Source organism: Physeter macrocephalus, chromosome 5 (genome assembly GCF_002837175.3).
Source record: "Physeter macrocephalus isolate SW-GA chromosome 5, ASM283717v5, whole genome shotgun sequence".
NCBI lineage: Eukaryota > Metazoa > Chordata > Mammalia > Artiodactyla > Physeteridae > Physeter > Physeter macrocephalus.
The window spans coordinates 105,540,580-105,559,537 of record NC_041218.1 but is presented as its reverse complement, the minus strand read 5'-3'; positions in this window follow the sequence as shown (position 1 = coordinate 105,559,537).

The window sequence follows — 18,958 nt, the reverse complement described above, 5'->3', positions numbered from 1 at the left end:
AAAAAAAAAAAAAAGTAACTACAGAGTATCAGTAGGAGATTCCTCCCCTGACCTTGAAATTCTCTTTCGGAAAAAGGGATTTACAAGAAATATTGTTGAGTTCTGTTGCGGGAAGGGAATTCTTGATCCACTTCCAGGGTGAGAAGGTGCTGGGAAGCCCAGAGATTTAGGAACCAGAGCAAAACGCCGTTTCTTCTCACACTTATTCAGACGTGCACCCGCACTTCTGTGTGGATTCAAACGTGTTCCCGAGAGCAAGGCCGCAGCTTACACTGGTTTTCTCAGGAACTGACTGTCCGTTACTCCTCGAAAAGTCAGACTTCAGGGTCAGATTGCACAGCTGGACCCCGAACACAAAGCTCCCGCATAGCCTTCTGGGGCGTGGAGCTCTCACTTGCCCTGGCCTGTAAACCGTTAGGGAAAGAGAGGAATGGTTTTCCTAATGTCAAACAAATACAACAGAGAATGCTTGCAGGAAATTGAACGCTAGCTGGTGGTAATTTATGAAAGAAGCATAGTGCCAAGTCATTTCTTCTCTGTACATTTCAGGAATGACATTTTAAGGTCGTTTAAGTAGCAGGCAGAAAACGCAGCCATCCAAGTGCAATCTGGGCACCCGAGGCCTGCTGGAGGCCAGGCTGGGGAGGCAGCGGAGGCCAGAAGCCAAGGAACTGACAGGGTCTCGGTCCCCACGATCTCTGGGAAAATGATCACCAGTACAGTCGAGCGAAGCAGAGGCCGCGTTTCTAATTAAAGAAAGCTTTATATTCTTTTTCCAAAGGGAATAGTTTGAGTGGGATCAAGGGCATCTTAGGCTCTAGGGCGTGTGCTGAGTTCAGGGCACACAGAGAAGCGTGGAGGGGGCTCTTTCTCAGGGGCTAGGACCCTCACAAGGTCTCTCCCGGGAGGACACAGTCCTGGCGGACTGTGTCTGCCTAAGTGGTCCTGGTGGGCCGGGCTCCAGGCAAGGCACACAACTTAATCCTCAGAAGACGTTGTGATGAGGGCCCCAGGCTGACCCCATTTTATACACGAGGAAACTGAGGCACAGAGGAGGTAAGGGATCAGCAGAGCCAGTATGGAGCCAGGCCTGGATGCTAGAGTCTGTGTACCCTCCCCTCACTCCCCAGCATCCGGAAGAGTGAGAGGAGGTCCCCAGTGTCCCGGGAAGTGAGAGGAGGTGCCTGGGTGGAGGGTGGGCCCCGAGGTTGGGCCTGTCTCCCCGACCCTGCAGGCCTGTCCCTCCCCTGCCCAGGTTTTTAGTGTCACTTGTTCAGACTGCCCACCTGAAGCCCTCGGGGCTGTAACTGCTGCTGGTGGCCCAGAGCTGTCACATCTGCCTACAGGCCACTTGGCCCATGAGCAGCTCTGGGCCCCCATTGTGTTCCATGCTTTGCATGGAACATTTGAGTCTGTCCTTCCCAGGACTCTGTGGGGAGTGGGAAGGCAGCCCTCAGCTCTCTCCCCGTTCTCCACTGATTGCCACGCTCTTGGAATATGTTCTTGGGTGCCTTCTGCCATCAGAGAGTGAGCTAGGAGTGAGTATACAAATGTAAACGAGACAGTTTTACTCGTACGGGGCGGGGAAAAAGCCTAGCGGACCAGTGGTTTCAAGGAAGTGCTCTGGGTCTCTGGACACCTCACTTATCTTATTGATCTTCAATTCCTCGCATCTTCAATGGGTATGAAAATAGATCTGTAGGTTTATTTTAAGGACTAGTTTCTTCATGTATTTAACATCTCTGGGGGAGGGATAACTTAGGAGTTTGGAGTTAACAGATACACACTATCATATAAAAAATAAACAGCAATGTCCTACTGTAGAGTGCGGGGAACTATATTCATTACCTTGAAATAACCTATAATGGAAAAGAATTTGGAAAATTCTATCTATCTATCTATATATCTGAATCACTTTGCTGTACACCTGAAACTAACACAACATTGTAAATCAACTAGACTCCAATCAAAATCAATAAACAAATACATAAATAGATAGGTAGATAGATAAAGTCTCATGAGATACTGGTGTGTAACAATTTTTTAAAATGACGAACAGCTGGCACCTTTCCAACCACAGAAATAATAAACGAGGGTTGGAATCACTGTGATGGAGCAACCAGCAATGCCCCTTTGCTGGGGAAGGGAAGTCAGAATTTCTTCCCTGCATAGAGCTTGCTATGTGAATGCAGTCTGGCTCTGCCAGCTTGTCCTGGGCTCTGGGATTACATTGTTATACTTCACTATTATTGCTGGGATGGTTCTGCCCCTGGCTGCATCCTGCCGGAGTAGCAATGGATTTTATGAGAATGATGATAATGTAGAAAAGACAAGTGTGGCTTATATTACAACCTCTGAGAAGGAAACAGCAAAGAAGGATGTCAGAAGGATGCCATCTGGGCAGAGCTATCTCGGAATATTCAGCCCAGGAAAACTTTGTTCTTTTTTTAAAATCCCCCCCACCTCTTATTTTCTCCCTGATGCTTGTGGAGTGCAGCAGCACTAAGGAGATCTTTGTCCTCGTTGCCCATCTCAGACTTCTGGAGTGGATCTCAGTTAGGGTGATCGTGCTGGGTCGCAAGGGCTGCTGTAACAAAGTACCACACCCCGGGTGGCTTAAGCAACAAAAATGTATTGTCTCGGGCTTCCCTGGTGGCGCAGCGGTTGCGCGTCCGCCTGCCGATGCAGGGGAACCGGGTTCGCGCCCCGGTCCGGGAGGATCCCACATGCCGCGGAGCGGCTGGGCCCGTGAGCCGTGGCCGCTGGGCCTGCGCGTCCGGAGCCTGTGCTCCGCAACGGGAGAGGCCACAACAGAGGGAGGCCCGCGTACCACAAAAAAAAAAAAAAAAAAAAAAGTATTGTCTCACAGTCTGGAGGCCAGAAGTTCAAGATCAAGCCATCGTCAGGGTGGGTTCCTTCTGCAGCTGTGAGAGAGGCTCTGGTCCAGGCCCCTCTCCTAGTTTCTAGTAATTCCTTGGCTCGTGGCAGCAGCACTCTACTCCTCACCTGTGTTCTCCCTGTGCGTGACTGCCTCCCGAGGTCCCCTTTGCATAAGGGCACCTGTCACTTTGGGTTGGGGACCCACCAGACCCCAAGATGACCTCGTCTTAGCTACTTACCTCTGCAGCAGACACGTCTTCAAGTGAGTTCACATTCTTGGGGACAGGGGGTTGGGGCTTTGTCGTGCGAATTTGCAGGGACGCAATTCACCCATAACTGTGACCTGTTTATCCCATCTGGCCTGAGACTCTCCCCGTTTTGCACCAGAAGTCCTGCATCCTGGGCAACTCCTCAGCGGGTAGAAAGAGTTGTGCGGTTGTGAGGGCTGAAGACAGAGACCGAGAGAGCCTCCGTGTCCCAGAACCTTTCCCGGCGGAATCAGGGGAAAGAGGGAGCTGCATGCACTTGAACAATCTGTCAAGCAATGCCGTCTGATAATGTCCTTAAAGCCCCTGGGACGATCTGCGGTTGGGGAGTATGAAGATATTCTCACGTGTCTGGACAGTTCCCGTGTTTTAATATTCGCTGTCTGTGTTGTGAATACACGCTAGCAATCATGCTAATTGATTCTAGCCTAAGAACCTCTTGGGGGACAGCTGATTTCCTAGGCAGCGATGGTCATCTGTTCTGATTTTGCCTCCAGAGAAGTTCAGTTTGCAGAGGAATTACAGACACCGAGCACAGGGTTCACCTGGCCAGCTCTTTACACGGACTTTCTCCAAGCCCGCACCGACCCAGGACAAAGAAACCCAGGGTCCTTATTTTTAAGAGGGGAAGTTATGGCACAGAGCAGCTGTGTCTTGCTCAGAATTCTAACTCAGTGACCTGCACTGTTGTCTTAGTTTGCTAGGGCTGCTGAAACAAAGTACCACACGCTGGGCGGCTGAACCAACAGGAATGTAGGCTCTCACAGTTCCGGAGGCTGGAAGTCTGAGATCAAGGTGTCAGCAGGGACGGTGCCTTCTGAGGCCTCTGAAAATCTGTTCCAGGCCTCTTTCCTAGCTTCTGGTGGTTTGCTGGCAATCTTTGCGTCCCTTGGCTTCTAGAAGCATCATCCTGATCTGTGCCTTCATCTTTACATGGTGATATCCCTGTGTTTGTGGCTGTCTCCAATTTATCCCTCTTCTAAGGTCACCCGTCATATTGGTTTAGGGACCCACCCTCCTCCAGGATGACCTCATCTTAACTAATTACATCTGCAAGTTCCAACCCTATTTCTAAATAGATTCACATTCTTAGGTACTAGGGGTTAGGAGCTCATCATATGAATTTTTGAGAATCACGATTCACCCCTAACAACTGTTTCCACTGGAGTTAAATTGTATTAAGACCACCAGAATCTCACAGAGGGATGGCACCCCCTCCGACAATGTGCTGGCCTAAACCAAACTCTGAGGTGCCCATGAATTGACTGGTATGTTCTTAAAATGTAGATCCTAACACAATGATTCTGGGGTGGGGCTGAGAGTCTGCATTTCTCTTTTTTGTACATTTTTAAAAATTGAAGTATCATTGGTTTCTAATGTGTTAATTTTTGCTGCACAGCAAAGTGATTCAGTTATACATATATACACATTCCTTTTTTATATTCTTTTCCATTACGGTTTATCACAGGATATTGAATATAGTTCCCTGTGCTATACAGTAGGACCTTGTTGTTTATCCATCCTATCTATAATAGTTTGCATTTGCTAACCCCAAACTCCCACTCCATCCCTCCCCCACCACCCCTCCCCCTCTGGCAACCACAAGTCTGTTCCCTATGTCTGTGAGTCTGTTTCTGTTTCACAGATAAGTTCATTTGTGTCATATTTTAGATTCCACATATAAGTGATATCCTATGGTATTTGTCTTTCTCTTTCTGACTTACTTCACTTAGTATGATAATATCTAGGTCCATCCATGTTGCTACAAATGGCATTATTTCATTCTTTTTAATGGCTGGGTAATATTCCATTGTATAGATGTACCACATCTTCTTTATCCATTCATCTGTCGATGGACATTTAGGCTGCTTCCAGGTCTTGGCTTTTGTAAATAGTGCTGCTATGAATATTGGGGTGCATGCATCATTTTGAATTGTAGTTTTCTCCAAATATATGCCAAGGAATGGGATTGCTGGATCATATGGTAATTATTATTTTTTGTTTGTTTTTTAAGGAACCTCCAGACTGTTCTCCATAGTGGCTGCACCAACTTACATTCCCACCAACAGTGTAGGAGGGTTCCCTTTTCTCCACATTTGTTATTTGTAGACTTTTAATGATGGCCGATCTGACGGGTGTGAGGTGATACCTCATTGTTGTTTTGATTTGCATTTCTCTAATAATATGCGATGTTGAGCATCTTTTCATGTGCCCGTTGGCCATCTGTGTGTCTCCTTTGGAGAAATGTCTGTTTAGGTCTCCTGCCGATTTTTTTGATTGGATTGCTTGTTTTTTGTTATTGAGTTGTATGAGCCATTTGTATGTTTGGGAAATTAAGCTCTTGTCGGCCCCATGATTTGCAAATATTTTCTCCCATTCTGTAGTTTGTCTTTTCATTTTGTTTGAGGGTCTGCATTTCTAACGAGCTTTAGGGCAATGCCCACGTTGCTGGTCCAGGGACCCACTCTGGGTAGCTAGGGCCTACAGTCTCTGGAGGACAGCTACAGGATGAGGGAAAGAGTTGCAAAAGATACTCAGATTAAAGGGCAATGATAGAACTGAATCCACAACAGCAATCTGAATGCCAGCGCAGACGTGTGTGCTTCCCTCAGCGCTCAGGTAATGAGAGAGTGGCACAAGCTGGTCTGCGCGCAGCCAAAACAGGTACACAGCTGCAGGTACATATGCTAATGATGATTAGGAAGCCGGTTTCCTGACCTGATTTCTCTGTCCATCTCACACAGCATCATTAGTCAGACAGATTGCGTTAGGCTGCTTCCTCTAATTAGCACAGCCTGATGAGCCGTAGACGGAATTTGCAGAGCTTGGGAGAACTTTGGGTTGATGGAGCCCAGCCTCCTGACTCTCAGACGCGGAACTGTGTTCCAGGAAACCTTCCCTAAGGTCGCGTCTGATGCTCTGATGTCAGTAACTAGTGCTGCCCTAGTGGATGGGGCAAGACCCTCATCCTGTCCTAATAGGACGACTCCCGGTTTGACCTTGAGCTGATGGAAAAGGAGACTGAATGTTAATAAAGGGGAACTCCAGGTGGTGAGCAGGGCTGAGGGGACAGAGTGACTGGGGTGCTGGCAACAGGTCCATGGGGGCCCTGACCTCCTTCTCCGTGACCTTCTCCTGTTGATAGTACCTGCAGATCACCCGGGGAAATGCCCTTACATTAAAGTGGGAACACCATGTTACATGGAATAGCAGAAAGTTAGGGTGGGAACCAGGCACAGCAGTTATTAACTACTGGGTACGAAGGATGGAGAAAAACCTCCCTTCCGTCAGGAAACTACCCGGCTGCACATCTGAGCTAAGAGTGTGCCCCTGTTTGCCTGGGGAGAACAGGTTGAACAAAGGATGACCATCGAGCATTCTAGGGCAACTTAGCAAAAGTCTTAATTATGGGCTCTTACAAATGGCCTCTGGCTACTTTTAGGTGCAATTGCTGTTCTGGAAGTCCTCTGCCCTGGATGGCGCTGGGGCTTTCTTTATTGACTAGTTGGAATAGGATGACATGAGCACATCTGTGGTACCAACACTTCCAAAGATGCTTAGTCCAGCATTCTGCCGATTTTATCCCTGACATCGTTTAGCATTCTTTCTACAAGATGGCACTAAAGCGGTGGTTCTCACACAGGGTGATTTTGCCCCCTCCCACCGGGAGACACTTAGCAATGTGTGGGGACATTTTAGCTGTCAAGTCAGAGGTGACACCACTGGCATCAGGTGGGTACGAACCAGAGGCTGCTGTCCCACAATGACGACGACAGACCCCAAAACTAAGAATTACTGGGGCTCAAACTGCGAATGGTGCCATGGTTGAGAAACCCTGCATTTAAAGTAAATCAGCCAGATGCAATCAGAATTATCCAAATTACCGTCAATTTGTAGGATACACATTAATAAATCATATGTATTTTTATTCCTATGAGCCTTATCTATTTAAATGTGTACAGCAGTAGAAATCTCCACCCTGTTTTAGTTTGAGCCATGTGTGACACGACCACTGCCTGTGTGTAATGTCTCATGCCCTTCAAAAGTAAGAATATAGTCAAAATGTGCCTCTATCTTACGTAGAAAAGAGCTGCAAACAATCGCGCACTGAAGAATGTGGTTTTCTGCATCCGGTTATGTTTGAGGCAAACGGAACCAGAACCCTGACATTTTCAGACCTTTAAGCACAAACCTACAAATAGCACGTAGTCTGTATTCTCCTCGTTTGGACCTATATCAAATAAAAACAAAACCACAGTGAGACTGGAATACCGGGCTGTCCACTAGGTTTGGTCATTGTTTCTCAGACACCAAGATTAGATTTGTGCCTTAACAACATGTTCTCATTGCCAATACTGTGGGTGATTAGGGTTACCTCCAAATAGAGGGAATTTATAACACCAGAAACTACTGTATTGGAACAACCTTTTTAGAGAAAATAATGCAGAATCTAATGGGAGAAATAATCTTCACTAACTAGCCAGTCAAAATCAATTCTGGGCACCCAATATTACAAAATACTTTCCTGATTTGGAAAAATAAAATAACATTATATATGCTAGGCCATAGCATTGTAATCTTGAGGATATTACAATCTAACCATGGGATAAAAACCAACTTGATGATTTAATTCTTTATACATTCAAGCTGCATTTTTTTTTTTTGCTTTCCTACAAGGTGCTTTGCTCTGTGGATCACACACCAACCTAGAGGTTCACTGTCCTTTTCCTTCTGTATTTCATCCAGCGAGGAAGATGGAGGTTGAGCATGCGATCAGGTTGTGCGGGTGAGGATGTACATTGCATGTTGATAACACTTGCAAGCCCTGTGAGCAGTGTACCCCCCAGTCATCACCTGTTCCTTCCAAACAAGAGGCCGAGGGGGTCCAATGAGTGGAGACAGCAGGCGATTCTCATGGGCCAAGGATGACAGGACATTATCAAGGAAAAGATGTGTCCTCGATGGCACTCGTTGAGGTAGCAGGAGTAAAAACGCGCGGGTAGGGAGGAGTGATCATTTTGTTCTGAATCTACGTGCACTTCCTGCAGGAGAAGCCAGGTTAGTCGGGAGGAAACCCGGTAAGCAAAGCCGGAGTGTGTCACTGTGTGATTCACGCCTGCCTCTCCCTCAGCATCGCGCTGCATTGCTTGGTGCTACTGGTACCCATTTGGAGAGAGCTGGCAAGCTCGTTTTCCTGCAGTCAGGGCACAGCGTCTCTGGAGAGATGCTGCCCTTGATCTGTGTATCATCCTAAGTCCAGGAAGTGTGACGGTACAGGGATGCTACATTTCCCTGGGAATACTAGCTGTTCCATGCAGAGGTTAGGTGATAAGCTAAATTTATCTTCTAAATTTGGGAGCATGTCTTATTTTCCCCAAGATGCAATCAGAATTTCAAAAGAGCGTCTTTGTTCAAGGACCAGATGAAAGCAGCAGTTTGCCAGCATTTGAATTTTCCTTCACAGCAGCCAGTAGCAAGCATGTGCCATGGCCTTTTGTGAATTCGAAGATGTCTTTAAAATAGAACTGGAGTGTTTTCTAGGCAGCATTAGAGACAAAAAGTGGAGCTAAAGTGACCCGAGCATCATGTGACCAATTCTTCCCTCTCTTCACGTCCCTTGATTGGCATTTGCCACCATTCATTCACATTTCCAAAAAACAATGAACCCAGCTGGAAAATTGAAAACCAGCTGAATGTAAAGCACCAACTCTGAGAGCTCCTGACGATGACTTTAAAAGAATGCTGTTTTCTGTCTTCCAGGGGCTGAGAGAAGAACATGGAGAAAAGATGGCATCTGAGGCTTCCTCCCTGCCTGGGGGTGAATGGGCTGGAATCCAAAAGGCACTGATTCATTCTTCATTTGCATCCTTATCGAGAGCTCCGTGGATGGCCTCTGCTAAATCTGAACCTGCTCGATTACATTCCCGGGCCCACCACTAAAAACTTAAGGAGTTTTAATTAGTTTTTATTGAAAAACATAAGTAATGTAAGTATTGACTCTCTTGGATTTCAGTTTCGGTGATTGGAAATGGTAAGGCATTCAGGCACTTTCGTGACCATCTGTGAGTGTCTGGTGAATCTCTGCTGGAGGGCTTTTTTTTTTTTTTTCGTTTGTTTGTTTTTGTGGTACGCGGGCCTCCCTCTGCTGCGGCCTCTCCCGTTGCGGAGCACAGGCTCCGGACGCGCAGGCCCAGCGGCCACGGCTCACGGGCCCAGCCGCTCCGCGGCACGTGGGATCCTCCCGGACCGGGGCGCGAACCCGGTTCCCCTGCATCGGCAGGCGGACGCGCAACCGCTGCGCCACCAGGGAAGCCCCTGAGGGCTTTTTAAAGACATCCTATAAAAGTTCCCCGGGCTGTTGTACAAGGCACTGCTCAATGCCACGCTATCCTCATCGTTGTGAGCTTAACAGTTTTAATTTGTTTTGACGTGGGCCTCAGAAGTGGAAAAGAAAATCGAGATCTCTATTCTCTCTTATTCCTTGACCTTGAACAGCACAGTATCCCTTGTCTCAAAATCCCTGATTCCTGTGGATTCCTGTGGCGATTTTGCAGGCTGGCCGCAGGCTGTGGGCTGTAGGTGTCAGCCACATTGGCTCCTCTGAGGGATATTCCGCACAGCCAGCACTCCTCGTTCATCTCGTTAATCGGGCTCCAGCGGGTCCTTCAGCTGGCTGCCAGCGCATCCTCTGTACCAAATGTTTGCTTTGAATGTTAGAAGAAAGCTTTCCAATTCCAAGCCAGAGTGGGCTCCTGAGACTTTGGCATCTGGCCTTCGAAGCTGGTGAATAACCATCCGAAGGCATTTTGCTACTTTCTACTGACCATCCACCCACCATACCTGCCTTGCTGGTTTTTTTCTCCCTAAAACACTTAAGTAAACTCTGGAGGAAGTCCCGTGGTCTATCAATATCCCCCGATACAGAATTCCGTTCCAAATAGCTTGGGCATTCACCCTGGAAATAAATAGATGATCAATTTGCAAGAGTAATTTCAGCGTAAAAAAACGTCGTTAGGCAATAAGTCTGTCTCTGCTGTCTCGGCAGTCCAGAAATTCGGTCTGCAATGCAAGCGGACCCGGTGTGTAGAATTGCTTTGATAGACGAGTCTCGGCTTTCCAACATCAGTCTCTCTTTCAAAGCTGCGCACACATTGCTTCTCTGAAGATGGAGCCAGAGATATTTCACAAAGACAGCAGAGCTTAGGAGAAAGGAAGGGGAGGTAAACTCCTATCTTTTCTTGAAAAGAACCGATAAGCCATGTTTTTCTTGCATTTTGGAGTTGGACATCTGTGGCTCAGTAGTTATCCACAACTGTCATTCAAATCAATTAATTGAAAGAATTAAAGTACATCTTAAGGGTACAAATAAATTTACTTTCTCCCTTATTTTCTTTTAAACTAGCATCCTACTGGGCTGCATTCAACTATAAAGTTGTATCACATTGTTTAAAATCTCTTCTATTAACCATATCACCATATTCTTTATTTCCCAAGAGTTACTATCTAGTATTTTATTGCAGCTGAAAAAAATGCAGCCTCTTCTTACTGGAAGCTTGTCTCTCTCTCTATCCTTCCCTCTCCCACCTTTCTGCACTTGCCTATATTTTTTCCCAGACTACGTCCCCCAGAACTCTCATTCCTTATCTCCTGATATAGGCACTATAGCTAGCTTTGGTCATAATCAGAGATTGTAGCAGAGAACAGTAAAAATATTTATATTTTAATTTATAAATTGAATCCCCCCCCCCCCCACAAACATAAAAGACCTTCCCTTGCCTGGTCTCTCTCTCTCAAAGAGAAAGGAATTTATAGCCCACCTGATTTTTCTACAGTTTTCTTATATTCCTTTTTTTTTTATTGCTTTTTGTTTGAAATTGATCAAACTTCTGGCACTTTTGCAGTAGATTTCTTCAGTGCTTTGCCTATCAACTGAATATTAAAATTATTTAGTTCACTGCATAGACTAAAATCGATAGAACCTTTGTCTGTGAAAGAATTAAATCGTAGTGTGGTAAAATCAGATTTTCCCATTTTCAGCTTCTTTTAAAATAGCATCTATTAAAACTCTTGCTCATGTCAAAAGGACTGGCTTATCTTGGAAATGGAAATAGTTATGAAACTGTAAGAGGGTTTTAAAAAATATGTACCATATATGGGAACACACACGTATACACATATACATGCAGGTTTCTACATGTGTACATATATCACATATATAAAGTACTCTTCGCTATATGTACTACACATGTAAACTGCTTATCTCCATGACTGAAACGAATTAATTCCTTCATACTCAGACCCTCCAAGTAGGCACACACCTTATCCTCTGGTTTGGCCTCTGGGCCCTGTGTTAGCTGTCGAGCCTGAAGGCAGATCTTGGAACATGCGAGATTTTTCCCTCAGAGCACATCTTCCCGGTGTCCGGCTTCCCGCCTGGGCTAGATCCGATAACAGAGGCCTTGAAACCAACTTGCAGGTAGTTTGAAACTTCTCCTGCAGGCTCTAGGGAAGACAAGGACAATTTCTGAGGAAGGAAGAGATAAGACTTGTCCCCGTGTTCTAACGTCAGGGAGGGCAGCGTGGCCTCCCTGTGAACGCGGTGTACAAAACTCACTGGTTCAGCCCTTACTATGTGTAAGAGCCTTCAGCATCCTTACGTCCTGGTCCTGATAGCTTACTGGTTGGAGTCATACTGACCTGGAATCCCCTGCCCTGTTTCTTCAGTATGCCAACGTGCATCTTCCTGGAGACTGAGAAAAAAAAAACACATTTGATACGGTATAAAAGGATGACCAGAGACCTCCAAAATGTTTGGCGAGTGGTAGAAAAATAGGCCGCATGACACAGGTATTGAGGATACTAAGAAATGGCACGACAAGTGAGGGAATCAAAGTGAAGTGGCAAACTCGTAGCTAGATGCTTCTGCATGTGGCGCTTATGAGTTTACAGAGGTTAAGTTCCCTCTGTGTGTGTGTGTGTGTGTGTGTGCAAAAAGGAGACAGATTGAACGGGGTGATTGATGCTTAGTTTGTGTATGGAGAGGAGAAGGTCTGGAGGACCACTGCATCTTTGAAGTGACTGGCCCCTGGACCAGGTTGGTGAGCCCGTCTCTTCTGGAATTAGGAAGGTGTGTGGTGAAATGGAAAGAGCATGCCCTTTGGAATCAGACCTGAGTTCAAGCTCCAGCTCTGCGGTTTCCAAGCTGGGTAACGGGGGCAGGTTGCATGGTTTCCCTGGCTTTAAGCTTCCCCGTGGTGGGTGGAGATGACAACACCCAGGGCATGATGTAAGCGAAGTCCCCCCTACCTGGGGTGCGGAGCACCTCCCAGGCTTCCCTGCCCCCCGGGGAGCCCCCGGCCACACCTTTGCTGCTGGACACGTGAAATGTCGTTCATCCCTTACATTGAAATGATGGTCTTGTGAATACACTGGATTAAATTTTAAATATATGATTAAAACCTCTATCTCCTCTTTCCTTTTCGTTAGTATGGCTAATAGAAAATTAAAATTACCTGTGTGGCTCTCCTTGCATATTTATTAAACAGAGCTGTTCTAGATGTTCTCTTTATTTGAAAGGGATTGATGACCTGTGAAGATGAGAACAAACTAGGAAACAGGCTGAGAGAATGTCTGTAGCAACCAAATGCATGCAGGGGATGGCAGAGAAAGAAGAGTCTGGGAAGAGGGGAGGGGCGGGATATTTGATGCAGTGATGGGGAAAATGCTGACAAGTAATTGTGTTGACTTCAGCTGAGACGGAGCAGCTGGGTTTTCTCTCTCATTAAATCAGAGTGAGCGACCGCGTCCGCCACGCTTGGGGACTCAGAAGCTCTTGTTGAGCAGGCTGAGTTGACTGAATCTGGTTTACCTTGAACATGGGCAAGATAGCAGTAGACCTACCGAAGAGGTGCAGGGGGTAGAGGTAACACGGGGCACAGCATCCCTCACCTGGATACTCCCTGGGGCTCCACACCTGAAATTCCAGCATCGTGTTCCCGTGGGAGGTCTCTCCTCCCCGGCGCTAAGCCTACCAGTTAGTGCACTGCCTCGAGCCTCTGTCAGCACGTGGGAGGGGTCATATGCCGATTTCTCTTTAAACGGCATAGTGAGACATTTTCTTAGGAGCTCTAAAGAGCAGTGGAAACATTAGATTACAGAAAAACGTGGTGAAAAGATCTAATTATGGCTAAATTCAAAAAGCCCAACTGGAAGGCCAGAGGGAGAGTGAAATCAAGAAGAGAGAAAAAGACGCCCTTTAGACCTAATGCATTTTGGCTTACAAGCTCCATGCGAATGTTTACTTCTAACAGTTTTCAACATTTTATTGCCATTTTTTTCCCCCGCTGGTGGCTTGAGGTCAGCGTCACTCTCAAGTGCAGATGGCTGGCTTTGGCTTATTTTGCTTTCATTGTTGGCCATGTGGAATCCACCCAGATACTTCCTCTGAAACCCTCCACCGCCCCTCCCTTCTCAGCTCTCAGCTGGATTTACCCTGTGAATTAGGTCCTTCATTGCATATCTGTCTTTACCTCCGCGGGATCTTTGATGCAGAAACCTTTACATATGCATGTTTTTGGCTTCAATTTTGGTTTCAAATTTGTGACCATGTCAACATCTTGTAGTCTAAAAGCAGTGCCACAAATAGAATTGAGAGATAAATTTAAATACAGCTCAGAGGTCTCAGAAGTAATCAAAGTGCACGGCGATAGAGAAAGTGTTAGGCACCAAGACAGAAGGAAGCAGGAGGGGTAGAGATGCACTAGTTATTTCTGGGAGAATGGAACTGTATTTGTCCACTAAAACTAGTTGGCTCCAATTTGCTTGTTCACTGCATTTGCACAGGCTTTTTTGGGGACCATCTGGGTTAAGCATGGTGACTCAGTGATGACGTTGCCGGCTTCTCTCTGTGGAGAAGAAATTCAAATGGTCAATTAGGATCGGAGCTTCAGCCCTCGGGTGGGAGATGACCCAGCTGTCCCACCAACAGTGTGGGGCGTTAATTGTCTGTGACTGCTGACAGGTGCACACATCGCCTTACCTGGGCAGCAAAAGTGTGAGCTTTAGAAGCAGAGACCAGCGAGTGGAAATCATGCTGGGTCCAGTGACTGGCTGGGTCCTCCTGGGCAGCTTCTTAGTCTCACTAAATAGGATGCCCTCAACCATAAAAGGGAGTTAGTCGCGCCTCCATTCCAGGACTTTTGTGAGCATGGAATGAGAATGCTTTGTGAAGCAGTGACCAGTTCTTGGTAGACGAAGTCCCTTGTTGCTCTTTTTTAACTCTGTGCTTTTCTGTCATTGGTCACACTTCAGATGTAGCCAGATGGGGTTAGGATTGGTGTGCTCTGCTTACCAGCTGTGTGTGTGTGTGTGTGTGTGTGTAAAATCAACTTTCTTCAGTGAAGAGTAAATCTATATTGGTGCAGCCACTATGGAGAATAGTATGGAGGTTCCTTAAAAAAATTAAAAATAGAGTTACCATATGAGCCAGCAATTCTACTCCTGGGCATATATCCAGAAAAGACAAAAACTCGAATTCAAAAAAGATACAAGCACACCAGTATAAAAAGCTGCACTATTTACAATAGCTGAGACGTGAAAGCAACCTAAGTGTCCATCGAGAGGTGAATGGGTAGAGAAGATGTGTCTCATGTACACAGTGGAAAATTGCTCAGCCACAAAAAAGAAGGAGATAATGCCATTTGCAGCGACATGGATGGACCTAGAGATTGTCATACTAAGTGAAGTAAGTCAAAGTCAAATATCATATGATATCACTTACATTTGGAATCTAAAAAGAATGATACAGATAAACTTACAGAACAGAAAGGGACTCACAGACATAGAAAACGAACTTATGGTTATCAAAGGGGAAGGTTGAGGGAGGGATAAATTAGGAGACTGGAATTAACAGCTACAAGCTACTAGATGTTGATAAAAAATAGATAAACAACAAGGACCTACTGTAGAGCACAGGGAGCTATATTCACTCTCTTGTAATAAACTACAATGGAAAAGAATCTGAAAAAGATTGTATATATTATAGTATAGAGTATATATTATATATATGTATCTGAATCACTTTGCTGTACACCTGAAACTAACACATTGCAAATCAAGTGTACTTCAACTAAAAAAGATTGACTCTATTACCTTCAACTCATATCACATTTTGCTAACCAAGAGAGCTAACTGGGTGAAATAGCCTGCATCCATCAGGTTTGGTATAACATCATAGGGTAGGCATGAAAGTAGGCTTGACTCCCATGCCCTTTTTGGATGCCTGCTTCCAAGGCTCACTCCACAGCCCAGTGATACTTTGGGCCTTGAATGCAGGGGTGGAATGGAAAACAATGGTGGGAGCCAACCAATCCCCTGGCTTGTGCCATTGAATGTGTCCCTGTAGGTAACAACAATGGCGCTCGAGTGAGATTTCCTGCCACTTAGAAGCTGTTGAATATTTGGTAAGAAACTTCTAATTATGTCTCAGTTTTGTCATCTCAAAATGGGATAATACTAACCATCTCATAGGGTGAGAATTTAGTGACTTCATTCCTGCAGATGGTTTAGGGTAATGCCAGTTACATAGTATTCTCCCAATAGATCCAAGCTACTGTTACTATTGCTATTATTATTATTATTATTAACCCCCTGCTTCCAAGACTCCTGATTTCTGTTGTTTTGTGATCCTGGTTTTCTATCCTTATTCTTGATTCTGTTTGTAGTTCATATCCTTCTAAAGATTCCTTTTCTAATTACATTACCCAGAATCGTTTTTCTCCCAGTTACTCTAACCAGATACAGGTGTTTGATCAAGGAAACAAATCCTAATATTAACATGCTCGCCTACTAAGTCTCAAGTGCTATCCATCATACTTGACTAATACCTTTTTCACTCATTTGAGGAAGATCTCTAAGTTTACTCTATTTTAAGAATCTAATGTAAGTCTTCTTGAGTTCACTTTGATCGTGATTTTTTTCCACTTGCTAATATTTTAGTCTCCCATTCCTAGACACTCACATGGAAAGGAAAGAAAGCAGAGTCATTACACATTCTAGGGGAATTCAATGTGGGGATCTCTTTCCAATCTAGCAAAATTGATTCTGGCAAACCCACTTCTAGGACATGCGCCCATTATCTAGCTGTTCCTGTTTCTTATTCAAACTCCTATTTCATAAAATAACTCTCCATCCACTAAGCCGGAGCTTACTTGAAAATAAGCTGTGGGTTTAATAAGAATTATTGAGTTGTCTCCTCACAGATAGATTTTAAGTTCTACATGGACTCTATTGCATTTTCACTTGAATTAACCTGGACTTCTTAGCATTGCCATTTTCAGTTATAGAAGGAGAAGTGCTGTCAGTTAAGACCTTAGAGGCTGTCAAGGCTTTTGAGAACGCCAGGTATGAAATTGATTTTTTTCCTCCCTTTATTTTTCTGTTTCATATTCTTCTCTCATTCTTGGAACTATGATATTTCAAATTACTTATCTAAGTAAATCAGGAATTCTACATTTTATGTAGCTAAAAAGATGTTAGCATTTAGGTCCATTTAATTTTTTATTGGAAATATAAATCACAGAGGTTTTGCTCAAGCTTTCCATTGGGCTTGGATGCAACAGCAGAGGAAGTTGTCTCCTTGGAGACAGAACATCTCCTGTACCTTACTGCTATGCCTGAACATGACTGCTCAGGAGGTGTTGTCCATGTACAAACTATTATGTTCTTTGGGGAGTATTCCTGACTGTAGAATAGAAACACCACAGCCAGACCTTTATACTGATTTATGAACAAAATATTTTCATGTTGTATTCAATGACTTAATTATGCAGCCTTTCCTGTGAGGTAGGACCCAGGCTCAATTGTTACGCCACACTACCACTGAACACAGATCTTAAGCATGGAATTTTTTAAACTAATAATGTATTTTGATTTTGAAAATCATGTGATTGATTCTCAGCTGTAGAGATACAATTTGATAAATTACTAAAGGAGCGAGTAACAAAAACCAGACGTCTCTATTTATACTAGTGTAAGAGAAACTCTCCCGGCACATGAGCTAAACACCTTTCAACTTCTTTCTTTGACTCTTGTTCCTATTTTTTGTGTAACAGTAATCATCATGGCAACTCTTTCTGTATTTTCAGGCTTTTTACATTTTCTATTAGTCTGGTTTTTCCTGTGTGGTACAGTTTTTACAATCATCTTTTTTTATTTCTGATGAGTGGCTTTTAAAAATTTATTTAACCATTCCTTTGATTTTGTTCATTTATGTTTTCTTTCCAATTTTACACCATGATATATAATACTGAAGTGAGGATATTGTACATGTAATTATTCTCCCTAATATGAGTTATTTTTGAGAGATGGAATTAATTATTCAAAGGTGTGAATAGTTTTATTTTTCTAGATACATATTGTCAATAAATCATAATAAATATATAAGTACATAAATAATAATAAAGCAGTTTTAAAGAGTACTTACCTTCCACCTTGTTGCTAAAACAGGTGGCTTGTCATATAGAGACAAACAAAAGCATACAGAAAGAATGCAAATTCAGTCTTTTTGTGGGCATATAAGTGAATGAAAGGAAGGGAAAGCCACAAGGCCCTTTACATGTCTTATGAAATTCACAATATACTGAACAGATGATATTTCTATCAATTTATTATCCTCATTTTACCTTTGCACTTGTGTTCACTTGGTTTCCTCTTACCTTAGTGGTCTATTCTCACAGGATCAAGTTAGATGGTTCCTGTCTATGTCCTGATCTCTAAATGCTGGAGTACCCTGAGGCTCACTGCTTGGATTCTTTCTCCTTTTAATTCTATTTACCTTCTCAGTGATCTCATAGAACCTCATGGCCTTAGATGCCATCTCTAAGTACTAGGTACACATGGCATTTCAATTTTATATTAGAATCTAGATCCAACAGCCAACTCAGACCTCCACCTGGATGAGGGATACACAGCTCAAAATGTTCACATCCAAACTTGAGACCAGCTTCCCTAAACTGTTCCCCTGGCCAGTTCTCCCCATCATTTAGAAACAACTCTATTTTCTCAGGTCAAGCATCTTGGAGTCATTCTTTTCTCCTCTTTGTCACTCCTACCAACCAAGTCCAGTCACAGCCTGGTCCCTGTGCCTTGCCTGATCTCACCTGCTAATGCTCTTGGGCTGCTTCCGTGTGTGGCCAGTCTGTTTCTGCCCTACTTCCTGCCCAGAGCCCATACACCCTCAGCTCTGCCTGAATGCTACCTCCTCACACATCCTTGGGATGTCCTTTCCCAGCTCCCGGAATAAAAGGGCTATTGTCCGTTTGGTTCCTTCCTGTATCCCCACTGTCTAGAAATGTGCCAGGAACATAGGAGATGCCACAAAACATTTGTTGAAAGGATGATGAGGAAACTTTGACAGGTTAGGTAAATAACTCCAGTTACAAACCTGTCACTTGGTAGATTTGGAAATTAAACCTAAGTTTGGCTGGCACCATGTCCAAGTGCTTTGTTTCTTAGGAGATAAAATAATTTAGGATGTTCCTCCTTCTCTAGTCTCTGAATTTATCTTTTTTCTTTGTAGATTTGGTAAAATCACTTGTAAAATCATCTGGGTTTGTGTTTTCTTTATTGGAATATTTACAGATTCCAATTTTTGATCTTTAATATAACTGTTCTGCTTTTCTATTTTTTTAGTCAGTTTTCCAAAGCTATATTGTCTAAGAATTTATTTCTTCTAGGTGTTTTTTTTTTTTTTTTTTTTTTTTTTTTTTTGCAGTACGCGGGCCTCTCACTGTAGTGGCCTCTCCCATTGCAGC